At 43.7% G+C, this 13,616-nt stretch overlaps 1 protein-coding gene across 5 annotated transcripts in view; it reads right to left on the bottom strand.

The window, feature by feature from the left end:
* The window catches only part of LOC309359515 (uncharacterized protein), a 42,903-nt gene that overhangs the window by 16,896 nt on the left and 12,391 nt on the right, over window positions 1–13,616 (bottom strand). The window lies entirely within an intron of this gene.

Here is a 13,616-nt window from a genome sequence, read left to right as displayed (position 1 = left end):
TATAAATCCTGCCGCCTCCCTGCTGCCTTGAAAAGAGGAAAGTTATAAATTAATAAGGCAGTCGCTTTTACGCAGGCACCATTCATTCCCTGGCATTAATTGGGGAGGAAAGGGGATTTATTTTAAAAACAAAACTAAAAAGGATTAAGTCGTTTTTAGTCTGTTTAAACACAAAAAGGATCTTGGCAGGACAACAGACAAATCTTAGAGTCTGTGTATAGGCACAGATGTCAAAATATTCTAGATTCCTTCTCACTAACAGGCCCTCTTTGGCTCACACTGAAATTAAAGGCTTTGAAATGCACCATAAATTAGTTTTTAAAGTCTCTCTTCCTCCCACTCCACTTTTCTCCAGTGGAAAACTTGTAAAATGAGAGATGTAGGTTTAAATTTTAATTTTTTTCTCACATTCCTAGAATCTAAGACAGGGTGGGGAACTTGATCTGGTTAGTGGGCCAGATACTTATCTCTCCTACCCTGGGGTTGGGGTGGGGAGGACAGAATAGGCTCACCTGCCACCACAATAACATCAGGTGATGATCATAGGAACTTCAAAGCACCACATAGGGCTTACATTGACTAGCGGAATTGAAATCACCACCTATCAGCTGATAGGTGGTGACTTCAAGCCTGATTCCAGCAGCGATCAGCTGTTTTATCAAGTTCCTTATGGGACAGTCATGTACTTGAACCACTTGCATCTCTAACCACCGTGCACCTGATGTCTTGTGTGATGCCAGTTGCAGGGCAGGTGGATATGAATTGAGGAAATGGGCCAAACTGGGATCTATGTCGGGCCAAATTTGGCCTGTGGGGTGGAGGCCCCCCACCCATATCTGGAAGGCAGGCTGTTTGGCTTTATTTGAGAAGGAATACTTTTAACTGCTGATATGAAAGGCTGCAAGGGGTGATGGAACAAAAGGAAGCGGGGAGGAAACCAGCCAAACCCAACAATCTGCTCTGTTCACAAAAAGTATATCTGAAAAGGTCACCTCAGCAGTCAATGATTTATTCATTATAGCCAGAAAGGCTGAGCAGACTCATGAATGTATTCCATCAACAAGACAGAGGAGGAGGAAATGCAAGGAAGATCAAAAGACTGCTTTAAAAAGAAAAAAAGAAATTTAAAGCCTGAAAGGGGAGTGTCTGGAGGAGATACAGAAGGAGGGGTCAACTGATAATATTGAATTGTAAAGTGTTACTAAATATGAGAAAGGAATCTGTCCCACTGAATGTGAACAGTTTATTATGGCGGCTGTTGTCACATCTAGACTGTCACTATTTTCAGAGAGGATTCAATCACATATTGGCAAATTGAGGTTGCAAAATTATTACTGATTGCAAGGTCTTGCACAACAAACGTACCGTATTTTTCGCTGTATAGGATGCACTTTTCCCCCTCCAAAAATTGAGGGGGAATGTGTGTGCGTCCTATGGAGCAAATGCAGGCTCCTTGGCTTCAGCGATAGTAACACTAAGCCTCCGAAGCGCAGAGGGAGCGCTCCCTCCCCGCTCCGAAGGCTTCGCGTTGCTTTTGCTGAAGCCTGGAGAGCGAGAGACGTCGGTGTGCACCGACCCCTCTTGCTCCCCAGGCTTCAGGGATAGCCGCGCACAGCTCCTCCGGCAGGGAGAGGTTGCGTCGGGCTAAAGAGGAAGCCAAAACAGCCAGCGGGATCTATCCCGCTCGCTGCCTTGGCTTGTGCCATAGCACCGCGCAACACCTCTGGAAGGGAGAGGTTGCGCAGCCTGTATGCTGCTCTTTGGGGCTGGGGGGGGGAAAGATTTTTTTTCTTGATTCCCCCCTCCCTAAAAATTAGGTGCACCTTATGGTCCGGTGCACCCTATGGAGCGAAAAATACGGTACTTCCCCAAAAGAACATGTGTATCTTGTGATGGGAAAATGCAGTGCAAAGTGTGATATAACACACAGCAGCATACTTATACTGAGTAAGACCATTGGTCCAACCTGCTCAGGACTGTCTGCATTGACTGGCACAGGTTTTCCAGTTTTTTTCTCCCAGCCTCACCTAACCGATGCCAGATATTTACCTCCTTCCGGGACCTTTTGCATGCAAGGCAGATGCTGTGCAAATGAGCTATGACCCTTTCCCACTTGCTCAGTGACACATGACCATCAAACTTCCCTGTAAACAAATCATCATGCGTCCTCATTCAATAAGCAACATCGTCTCATCTCCCTACAAACAAATCAGAATGGAGGCTCATTAAAGTGATCAAATGAAAGAACACAGAATTGTGTAAGTCCAGACACAGGTGTGAATAGTACAGGGACTGCAGTGGGATTTTGAGGGAGGAGCTTTGGGCTGAGGCCAGCATCACATTTCTTGGCTTCCATTTTGAAAACAGGCTGCCTGATGGCGGAAGCAGATCCAGGAAATCAGCTGGGTGTCCACAAGATGACTGACCTGTGCATACTTATGGCTTGTTGACTGCAAATGGTGAATTGCATGCTGTGGGGGGTGGAGGAAGCAATAAGCCACGACAAGAGGAGAAGATAAGAAGAGTCATACAGGTTCAGACCAACAGCCTGCTTCCAGGGGGGAACAGTCAGATGTTTTACTTAAGTCCTTGAATCTGTTTTTTAGACAATCACTGCATAAGGTCAAGATAATGCTGATTTGGGGCTAGCCCTAGATTACTGGTGTGTGTGTTTTGGGGGTTATTGTCTGAAAGGGACCCAATAAATATATTGGGCATTTAAAATTCAATCCCAATGTATCTTTGGATCAAGCACCCACTTCCATTTAACCAGCTGTGTTGTTTTTAGTTATGCTTTTATTGATTTTCTCCAAACCACACAAAAGGGATTGCCATCATACAATAACAGAAACAACAAAATCTCGAAAGACACCCCTTATTCCAAGAATAAAAACTGTCATGTTCTACCTGATTGACATGTGTTAGGATCAAAAGAAAATGTCCTAAAATCTCTAAAATAATGTCCTAGTGTCCAGAATTAAATGGATCAAAAAATTCTGTATGCTACAGGGAGTCCCTTGGTGTTCAAATATGTAATAAAGAGATATTGTTCCACTACTTGTCTGTAGACTCCCCCCCGCTGCCATTTTTAACTTATATTTGAGTTTTTAATTTAGAGCAATCTGCCAGAACTTTTACTACCAAGGCATGACAGACACTCCTCCAAATCATTCCAGTATCTAGCAATCATCAACTTGGCGGCAACCAGCAAATGTCCAATTAAAGGCTTAAAATGTACAGACCATCTACAGAGCAGCTGTAGCCTCTGTGTTCGGAAAAATCTCAGTATAGGGTTGCATTCAATCCAATACATTTCAGAGTAGACCCGTCGAAATTAATGGAGCTGACTAGCTTAGGTCTATTAATTTGAATGGGTCTATTCTGAGTTGGACTTGGCTGGATAAATCCCGTAACCTAGAATGTTGTCCTGATCTTTGTTTGGCTCTCATTATAAGGTAAAGGTAAAGGTACCCCTGCCTGTACGGGCCAGTCTTGACAGACTCTGGGGTTGTGCGCCCATCTCACTTAAGAGGCCAGGGGCCAGCGCTGTCCGGAAACACTTCCGGGTCACGTGGCCAGCGTGACAAAGCTGCATCTGGCGAGCCAGAGCCGCACACGGAAACGCCGTTTACCTTCCCGCTGGTAAGCGGTCCCTATTTATCTACTTGCACCCGGAGGTGCTTTCGAACTGCTAGGTTGGCAGGCGCTGGGACCGAGCAGCGGGAGCGCACCCCGCCGCAGGGATTCGAACCGCCGACCTTTCGATCGGCAAGTCCTAGGCGCTGAGGCTTTAACCCACAGCGCCACCTGCGTCCCTTGGCTCTCATTATACCAGCAAGTAAATGCGTATCATTATAATATATACCAAATTACTCATGTGTAGTTGTCATCCTTTGCATTTGCTGATTATAGCATGGGGTGCCATAGGGCTCTGCAGATAATTACAGAGAAATTGTGCTTTCGTCTGCGAGTCTTCAAAAGCATGAGATTGTTTGCTTGCAAGCTGGAAAAAGTGCTCCTTTCGAGAAAGCACCAAGAACTGTCTTGTTATGTCTGTGTGTGCATGTTTTTGTCTGTGCAAAATCTGGTACCTTCTTGGTTCTCTTGGTCCTTGCTTGAGTGCCCATATTTATTTGTTCATTTATTTATTTTTTTGCTTCAACCCTCATTCCTACAAGCTACAATTCTGGCCAAAGAAGAGACCATGTGGTGGATGGTGACTTCATGGAGTAATTGTGCAATCTGGTGAAGGCTCCTTATTTCTGATAGTCCACAGCTGTGGTTATCTTTATGAGGCAGCTGGCCCTAGCCTTATCCTCTTACACCCCCCTTGCAGTTGCTTTTCCTTTAAACCCTGAAGAGCATTATCCACAATTTAAACTGGGGTACGCAAATCAGCAGAGCCTTGTTGTAGAAGCATCCTAGGACCGAACCACTTCTGAATGTGGGGTGAGCTAGCTCTTTTCACGAAGGGAGGTAGCTTCATAAATTAGTGGGCTATGCCATACTGTAAGTTTATTCCTGGTGTGCTAAAGCATGGGTAGGCAAACTAAGGCCCGGGGGCCAGATGCGGACCAATCACCTTCTCAATCCGGCCTGCGGATGGTCCGGGAATCAGCGTGTTTTTACATGAGTAGAATGTGTCCTTTTATTTTAAATGCACCTCTGGGTTATTTGTGGGGCATAGGAATTCATTCATTTCCCCCCCCCCCAAAAAAAAATAGTCCGGGCCCCACAAGGTATTTGGGACAGTGGACTGGCCCCCTGCTGAAAAAGTTTGCTGACCCCTGTGCTAAAGTATCCTATGTGCTGGTGCTCCCCTGCCCCCAATCTGCATTCAGAAATAATACAGTCTGAGAGAGCTGTACAGAGTGGCTGGGGCAGCCCAGTCAGATGGTTGGGGTACAAATAATAAAATTATTAAAATTTATTATTACAATATTTTGCTACTTGTAGGATCTGCAACACAGTCTTGCAGTATGGAGTGCTTTGGTTGAGGGTTCCAGCCATGTGATTCAACTCCAACTTGTTTTGTCATAAATCAAGGCTATGTACACACCATGCACTTAAAGCGTCCCAAAGCATCTGCATTTTACCCCTCACAGAGCTACGACTCCCAGCAACTCCAATTATCATTAATTAATTGATATATTAATATACCACCTATGTACTAAAATGGCTTCTAAACAGTTTACAACTGTAAAAATCAATATATAATTAAAATACATGATAACAATCCACTGGGGCGTTAAAACATCCTTAGTTAAGCTATGCCATAAAGCAAACAGTCAAAACAAGAAAACCTGATGTTCATAAGGATGAGAGATAAAAATTGCAAGGTAAATAAGCATATTAAGGATTAAGAAATGACGTACACTGGTGGAGGGAAGTCACATAGGTGTAGTATTTATTTTTGTATTCTTTGTATTTATTTGTACTCAAGTTTTTTGAAATGAGTGAGTATATGTTTGGTTGTATGTGCATATAAACAAACAAACAAACAAACAAACAAACCTGCTGTTCAGTTCAGGGAAATGCTTGCTTAAAGAGGTGTGTCCTCAGGAGCCAATGGAATGCCATCATTGATGGGGCATTACCAAAAATGGGGTCCACCAGTGAAAATGCCAACTTCTATGTTACCACAAGCCAATAATCATCAGGCAATGGCAAAACTACATGGGCTTTCTTAACAAACTACAGTTCCCAGCATTATTTGGGGTTGGGGTGGGAGTCATGTACTTTAAATATATGGTGTACATGCAGCCCAAAATCGGATAGGTCCTAAGGAAACCAGAGCCTTTAATGCTAGCTCATGTTGAAATGTTATACTTTTGCTTGGAACTGATGTTTTATAGTGTGGAAATTGCTAACTCCCATAATCATTTACATATGGTAAAACTGCTGTTACGTAACTGGATGAGTAATTTGTTTGGGGCTAAAATAAATACATAAATGCATTCCCTCCCTCCCTGTTGACTTAAGGAGTTGTGCTTTTCCACTATGGGAATTTGTTTGTTCATGCCATGGACAGCTTGTAGACAGGTGGTTCCAAGTACTCTCCCAGCCATTGCTCTTCCTCTCTATTAAGTTGTGGGTGAACATATCAGACGACACAGCAATTCTTCAAACAACTCTTGTTTATTCACAGGCCAGGACAGAATTGAACTGAAGGGTTCAGTCAGCCTGCTTATATAGAGCTCCAGTACAACGTTACTGTAACAACTTTCTAAAACTATCCAATCACTGAATGTCACTTTCGATCCCTTATTTGCATAACTATCTACAGTATCCCCCTGCTGGCCCAGGGTGAGAGCTTCAGTACATAACACTCTCTAAGCTGCAAGCAGGACTGCAGCTGACACATGGGGAAATTGTGCATAAAAATGAAAATATTTGTGGAAATAACACACAAAAAGACATCACATTGGGAGAAGTTCCTTGCAAAAAAAAATTACATTTGCCATAACAGCATATAAAATACATTCATTAAGAGAAATGTGCCCTAAGATACTGAATAATTTTCATGAGGATTTTTTTAAAATGCAAAATTGCTGAGGCAGAGAACTGAATTTCAGATTGGAAAAGCGGATATGCAGGATGTCATTTATGTCCCATTTGTGTGTTTTTTTAAAAATCAGCCAATCAGGACTGACAATTAAAAAATTCAGAACTTTATAGTTAAATGGTTAGACAGGGATTGCCTATCACTTAGATAGGGACCTTTTTTGGAGAGAGACTAGGGTTAGCTTGGCAGGTTAACCCCATCTGATCCCCTGAGAGGAAAGTAAAAGTCTTAGAAGGGGCTTTGAGATTGTTGCTGTTGTAGAAACACAAATAGCCATTCTAGGTGGAAATAAGTCTATTCGGAGACTAGATTTAAGCAAGAGTGCTGCTTCAGATTGTATAGTGCTTCAGGTAAATAGTGTTTGCCTTAAACTAAGTACTTGTGCCTCACATGAGTTGGAAAACCCCACTAAGTGCAAATGAATAAAAAGTCTAGTTTTCCTCCAGAAGTGCCTCCTCATTGCTTTCTGGGATAAGTGGATGCATGACATCCTTCGCTCAAGCAGAACCCCCGAGTTTAGTTTAATAAAGAAACCTTACCACAAACAGTCAAAACAGCGTTGTTAATGGGAAGAGTCCGATTTTTTAAAACACTCAGAAAATCAGTCACGTTACCCAGCTCCCATCTTCTGTCATAACACACGTAAGGATTGGGGTGGTGGTAGACATTTTTTATAAAATTAATTAATTAATTAATTAAAACAGAGAGCATATTTGATCACTGGGGGAGGAAGAGGGGGGAAGGGGAGCGCACCGCCCCTGGTGCCACGATCCCGGTGGGGTGCCATGGCAGCTGCCCCCTGCATACTGGGCGCCACACCCCCACAGGCAGTGCACCATGCCCCCAGGACACGTGCCACGCCCCTGTGGGTGGCACGCTATGCCCTCCGGGATGTGTGCCAGCCACGCCCACACCTGCACTCCGCCACTGCTGTTGATCTACCTTGCCAGGCCTGCTCTGAAAACTAAAGGATAGTGTGTCCAATAATAAGGGACTATAATGACTATCCCCCTTCATGGATCACTGCCTTGTCGTGGCGAAGGGGCTTGAATAACTCAGAGAAGCTATTAGCTATGCCGTGCAGGGCCACCCAAGACAGACAGGTCATAGCTGAGAGTTTAGACTAAATGTGACCCACCTAGAGAAGGAACTGGCAGTCCACTCCAGTATTTTGCCAAGAAAACTCCATGGACATAAAAAAGGAGCAGCTTTGAGAAGTGAGAGTTTCCAAGGCATGCTCCGGTTCATAGGGTCACGGAGAGTCGAACACGACTAAAATAACTAAACAACAACAACAACAAAGACTATCAGACACGAGTGGCATTTGCCAATTCTGCATTAAATAATTAAAATGATGAAACTAGATACCCATAATTATACTGCGACTGCAGAAAAGCCCTTGACACTGCTGGATTTACCTTGCTTGAGTTAATGGGGTCGGAGTGAGATAATCACTTTGAACAGTTCATTATACGAACGCATCCTAGTATCTCCACCAAGATCATCCTGCCCACACCCGAACATTCAGTGGAAAGGTACTTAATAACATAAGAAGAGGCTGCTGGGTCAATCTAGACCAGAATCTTGGACGCATGTACAGCACATTTGACGTTATCCAATTGGGAGGTTATCAGAGCACAGATTACTGACGTTGGTTTATCCCATTCCAGAAATAATATTTCCCCCACTTTCTTGATGTTTCAATGGTACATTGTTGTTGTTGCTGTTTAGTCGTTTAGTCGTGTCTGACTCTTTGTGACCCCATGGACCAGAGCACGCCAGGCGCTCCTGTCTTCCACTGCCTCCCACAGTTTGGTCAAACGCATATTAGTAGCTTTGAGAACACTGTCCAACCATCTCGTCCTCTGTCTCCCCCCTCTCCTTGTGCCCTCCATCTTTCCCAGCATCAGGGTCTTTTCCAGGAAGTCTTCTCTTCTCATGAGGTGGCCAAAGTATTGGAGCCTCAGCTTCAGGATCTGTCCTTCCAGTGAGCACTCAGGGCTGATTTCCTTCAGAATGGATAGGTTTGGTCTTCTTGCAGTCCATGGGACTCTCAAGAGTTTCCTCCAGCACCGTAATTCAAAAGCATCCATTCTTCGGCAATCAGCCTTCTTTATGGTCCAGCTTTCACTTCCATACATCACTACCGGGAAAACCATAGCTTTAACTATATGGGCCTTCAATGGTACATGGGAATGGATATTTGCAGAGGATGAGCAAAAGGGTCAAGAATTCGGGGACAAAAATAAAGCCATTTGATGGAATGTTTTGAGCTAAGTGAGAAAGAGGATTTTGGAGATGGGGTGAAGTGGGTTGTTGACAGCTCCTTCTCCTAAACCAAGTAAGAAATTCCAGAATTGAGTTCACATCCAAACTTTGGCCTCTGGGAAGTTAAATTCCACACTCAGAAAATAATGCTATGAGGTTGGGTTGAGCTCTGTAGGAGAAAGTTTCTTTCCAGCCTTCCTAGCCTGGACAGAATGAGTGGAGTTGGCTAATTTTGCAGAGCCAAATTGGAATTCATTCCTTTTGAAAAAAAGTTATTTGTTTTAAACCCAAAGATGAAAATAGCTTGGAATTTTGTTTTCCAACACTACAAAGCAAATCTTCTTTTATGCAAACTCGTAGGATGTTCCACATGTTGGATGTCTGCGCTGCAGAAAGCCATATGAGGTTGAAAGCAATCCATATGTGGAAGAAGAGCAGGCGGACAAATCTCTCCCACCACTTACTTCAGTCTGTGGACCTCCCAGAATGTCCCCAGCCTTGAAGCAGTTCCATATACTCCCCCTCCCTGTCCCATTTATAATGCTAAGTGATTCTCACTTTCCAAAAGTCCAGGGATATTGGCACTAAATTAGTTTGGATGAGACAGTACTAGAATCTCTGTAATACTACGGGTGGAGAGAAATTCGATTCACTTTGCATTGAAAGGTAAACCTACCTAATTTGTGCTTTCTAAAACATTAGGAGAACTGAAATGCACCCATCCTTCAAAACTTGAACTCCTCTGAATTTTGCAATGCAGTTCTCCAGCCAAGTAAATGTGTACAAAAATGTAGACAGGTCAAAACCAGCACTTTGACTAGGGCCCAGAAACTAATTGGCAGCCCAGGGCATCTTGCCCATAGAGGCAAGTGGTGGGGGGCACCAAGTTCTGGAGGGCGCCAGGGAAGAGGCAGAGGCTGGACACGGTGCCTCCCAGCATCAGCTCACTGCCCTCGCCCACCTCCTCCATGCCACGCAGAAGCAGAACCGTGCCCGGAGCCTCTGCCTCTTTCCCATCAGAGGAGCCATCTTCCAGCCACTGCCCGCCTCCTCCAGCCCCACAAAGCTGCCGGCAGTGCCACAAAAAGGTCAGCAAATCTGGGAAATGGGGGGGGGGCGGCGTCAGAGGGATCTTTGCAGCACAGTGTCAGATATATTTAAGATGGCCCTGTGGCAGCCAGTACAATCAGGACCAAGATCAATGTAATATCTTCAAACCATCTTGGCCCCAAAATCTGCCAACTGCTTCTAGCTAATCTCACCTACTGAAGGGTGTCCTATTCCAAAGAGTGGGCAGAGATTGCAGGTCATTAAAGAAAATATCCCGTTCTTTTGTCAAAAGCATCTGGTAACACTTTGAGCAAAACCATACTGTTCTTCCAGACACTCTTTTTTAAAAATAAAATAAAATTGTGCGTTCATGGTTATTTGTGGTTACGATGATATCAAGGCAGTTATACACAACGAAGGAGGCACTGTGGTCTAAACCACGGAGCCTCTTGGGCTTGCCGATCAGAAGGTTGGTTGGTTCGAATCCCCGCGACAGGGTGAGCTCCCGTTGCTCTGTCCCAGCTCCTGCCAACCTAGCAGTTTGAAAGCACACCAAAAAGTGCAAGTAGATAAATAGGTACTGCTGCAATGGGAAGGTAAATGGCATTTCCGTGCATTCGGGCTTCCATCACGGTGTTCCATTGCACCAGAAGCTGTTTAGTCCTGCTGGCCACATGACCCGGAAAGCTGTCTATGGACAAAGGCCGGCTCCCTTGGCCTGAAAGCGAGATGAGCGCCACAACCCCATAGTTGCCTTTGACTGGACTTCACCGTCCACTTTCAATACTATTTGCAGTATGATGCGTGGATGGTCCAGAATAAATCCTCAACTAATTCACGTTACAGAATATCTCGTTACAGAATCTCTCTCTCTCTCTCTCTCTCTCTCTCTCTCTTACACACACACACACACACACACACACACGAGTCTGGATGGGCTCAGTGACAAATTGCTTACCTCTCCACTCTTATATACCAATCATAGCTGTCAACTTTCAGATTTGAAAATAAGGGATCAGCAGCCTCACCTGTCCCAGGGACAGTCTATGGGATATCTAACAATCCGGGATAGCAGCGGGAAGCAGCGGGAAATGGTGCTAGAAGAAGGGAATTTCCCATAAAAAAAAGGAAAGTTGACAGCTATGATCCCAATACATCTCTGTGCCCGTGATCTTAACTGGGAGTTAGGAGTCCAACAAGAGGGAATGGCTACCCATGCATGATACCAAAGCAACACCCTACACAGGTACTTAAAAAACAAAACAAAAAACCTACACCAAAAAGCTGAATTGGCAATTTGAAAATGATGCAAATTAGACTGTCATCTGGCTTGTTCACACAATTGAGTCACTACCTGGATCTCGCACTCATGAAGTAGAGAACATGCAAATCGGTCTGTCATTGCTAAAAATTGTGACTACTGCCCTCAAAATCTAACTTATCCAAAGGAGAAAATCGTAAAGGGGGATTGGGGGTTGGGGGAAGATGAGGAGATTCTGGGACGTTTGCTTTAATCTGGACTTCAGGGGGCAGGATGCTTGTAAATTTCACTTCATTGCCTGTGCATCACTGCAAAGCGTGGAGACTCAGCAGGGATGGGAAAGAGAAAAGGGCCCTGGTTCGTCAGTCACAGGAAAGGCCAATCAGGAGAGTTGTTGCAGAGTGCTCACCAGCAAGCAGTTTATTTTTCCCAAATTGTTCTGCTGTGCCAGATCCAAAGTGTATTGGTCAACCCTGTATCTAAAAATACAAGAACATCACACAAATAGAGAATCGTCTCTCAAGGGTAGCCCTTAACCCTGCTACCCTCATAATCATAATTTTCTTACCCCAAATGGTAAAGAATATGGGATTAATATAAAAATATATAAAGAAAGTTAAAGAATCCAGCTGTCTCTTCTGAAATCAGTGCTTGGTGCCCTAAGAATTGGAACTGACTTCTGTTTGTTTTTATAACATCTGGAGGAAAAACAACTTCCTTAGATATAGAGATTTGGTTATTCAGGATAACTGATTATTAAAGAATCAAGAGCAGACTAAACCAGGAAAACCCTTTAAGCACATCCAGGTTTTCATAAACATCAAAAATCCCATGATTAATGATAATTCAAGAAGCTTAATGGATTATGAGAAATTAATTATCAAAATGACTGTTTATTGGCAAAATCATACCATTTAGTATTGAAATATCATACAGAATTCAAGCAAGTGAAGGATTTTATGATTAAACTGATGCAGAAAATAAAGGAAAGAATACCCCAATGGAAGTTTGGGAAAGCTTATGTAAAAGATCGCCTTATGTATAGCAATAAAGGGAGATTGTAAGAAAGTAGGGATGTGGTTTTATCTAACCCTAGTAACTATACAGAGAAAATACCCAGGTTTATCCTGGAAATGTCAAAAAGAAAAGGGGGGTTATTACTGTATACGGTGGGAGAGTCAGCTAGCAAAAAAATAAGACTTTTGGAAATATAAAAAGTTTTATAACAGAAATATTGCTAGATGACAACTCCAGTTTCGTTATACAGTTGGAAATTAGCAACATTGTGGATCAGGGATTGGTTAAATTGCAGGAAGCAAAATGTAGGAATAAATGGACAGTTCTCCAAATGGAGAGAAGCAGAAAGTGGAGGCTTCAAGGATCAGTACTGGGACCCATGCTTTTTAACCTGTTTATAAATGATCTAGAGCAGTGGTTCCCAGTCGGTGGTCTGCGGACCCCAGGGGTTCCATGGCACCATTCACATAACAAAAACTACCATAGAGATAACAACATTTTCAAAAGTAGGAGGTCCATAGCTTGGCTTTTGAAAAACAAGGGGTCCACGGTAGTTAGCTAATTGGGAACCACTGTTAGAGTTAGACGTGAGGTGGCCAAGCTTGCTGATGATACTGAATTGTTCATGGTTGTTAAAACAAAAGGAGGTTGCAAAGAGCTCCAAGAGGACTTCTCCAAATGAAGTGAAAGGGTGGTAAAATGGCAAATGCAATTCAATGTAAGCAAGTGTAGAGCGGTGCATTTTGGAGCAAAAATCATTAGTTTCACATACACCATGGGTAGGCAAACTAAGGCCCAGGGGCCAGATCCGGCCCAATCGCCTTCTAAATCCAGTCCACGGACGGTCCGGGAATCAGTGTGTTTTTACATGAGTAGAATGTGTGCTTTTATTTAAAATGCATCTCTGGGTTATTTGTGGGGCAAAGGAATTCATTCATCCCCCCCAAAAAAATATAGTCCGGCCCCCCACAAGGTTTGAGGGAGAGTGGACCGGCCCCCTGCTGAACACGTTTGCTGACCCCTGACACTCACGGGGTCTGAACTGGAGATGACAGATCAGTAGCAAGACTTGGGGGACACAGTAGATGTTGACCCAATGTGCAGGGACTGTTTTTTTTTAAAAAAAGGCAAATTGCATGCTAGGGATTATTTGGAAAGGAATTGAAAATAAAATAGCCAATACTGTAATGCCATCATACAAGTTTATGTTATGACCACATCTGGAGTACTGTGGACAGTTCTGGTTGCCTCACCTCAAAAAGGATATTGTCAAGTTGGGAAAGGTTCAGAAAAAGGCCACCCAAATGACCAAGGGGATGGAACAACTGCCCTATAACGGAAGGTTGCAGTGCTGGTAGGGTTGCCATATTTCAAAAAGTGAAAATCCAGACACAAAAGTTGTTGAGGGGTTGTTGTTTTTTGCAAATTTTTGAGCTATTTTTAAGGAAATTCGCC

Source organism: Podarcis melisellensis (genome assembly GCF_964234715.1).
Source record: "Podarcis melisellensis genome assembly, chromosome: 16".
NCBI lineage: Eukaryota > Metazoa > Chordata > Lepidosauria > Squamata > Lacertidae > Podarcis > Podarcis melisellensis.
This window is presented reverse-complemented; position numbering and strand designations above follow the sequence as displayed.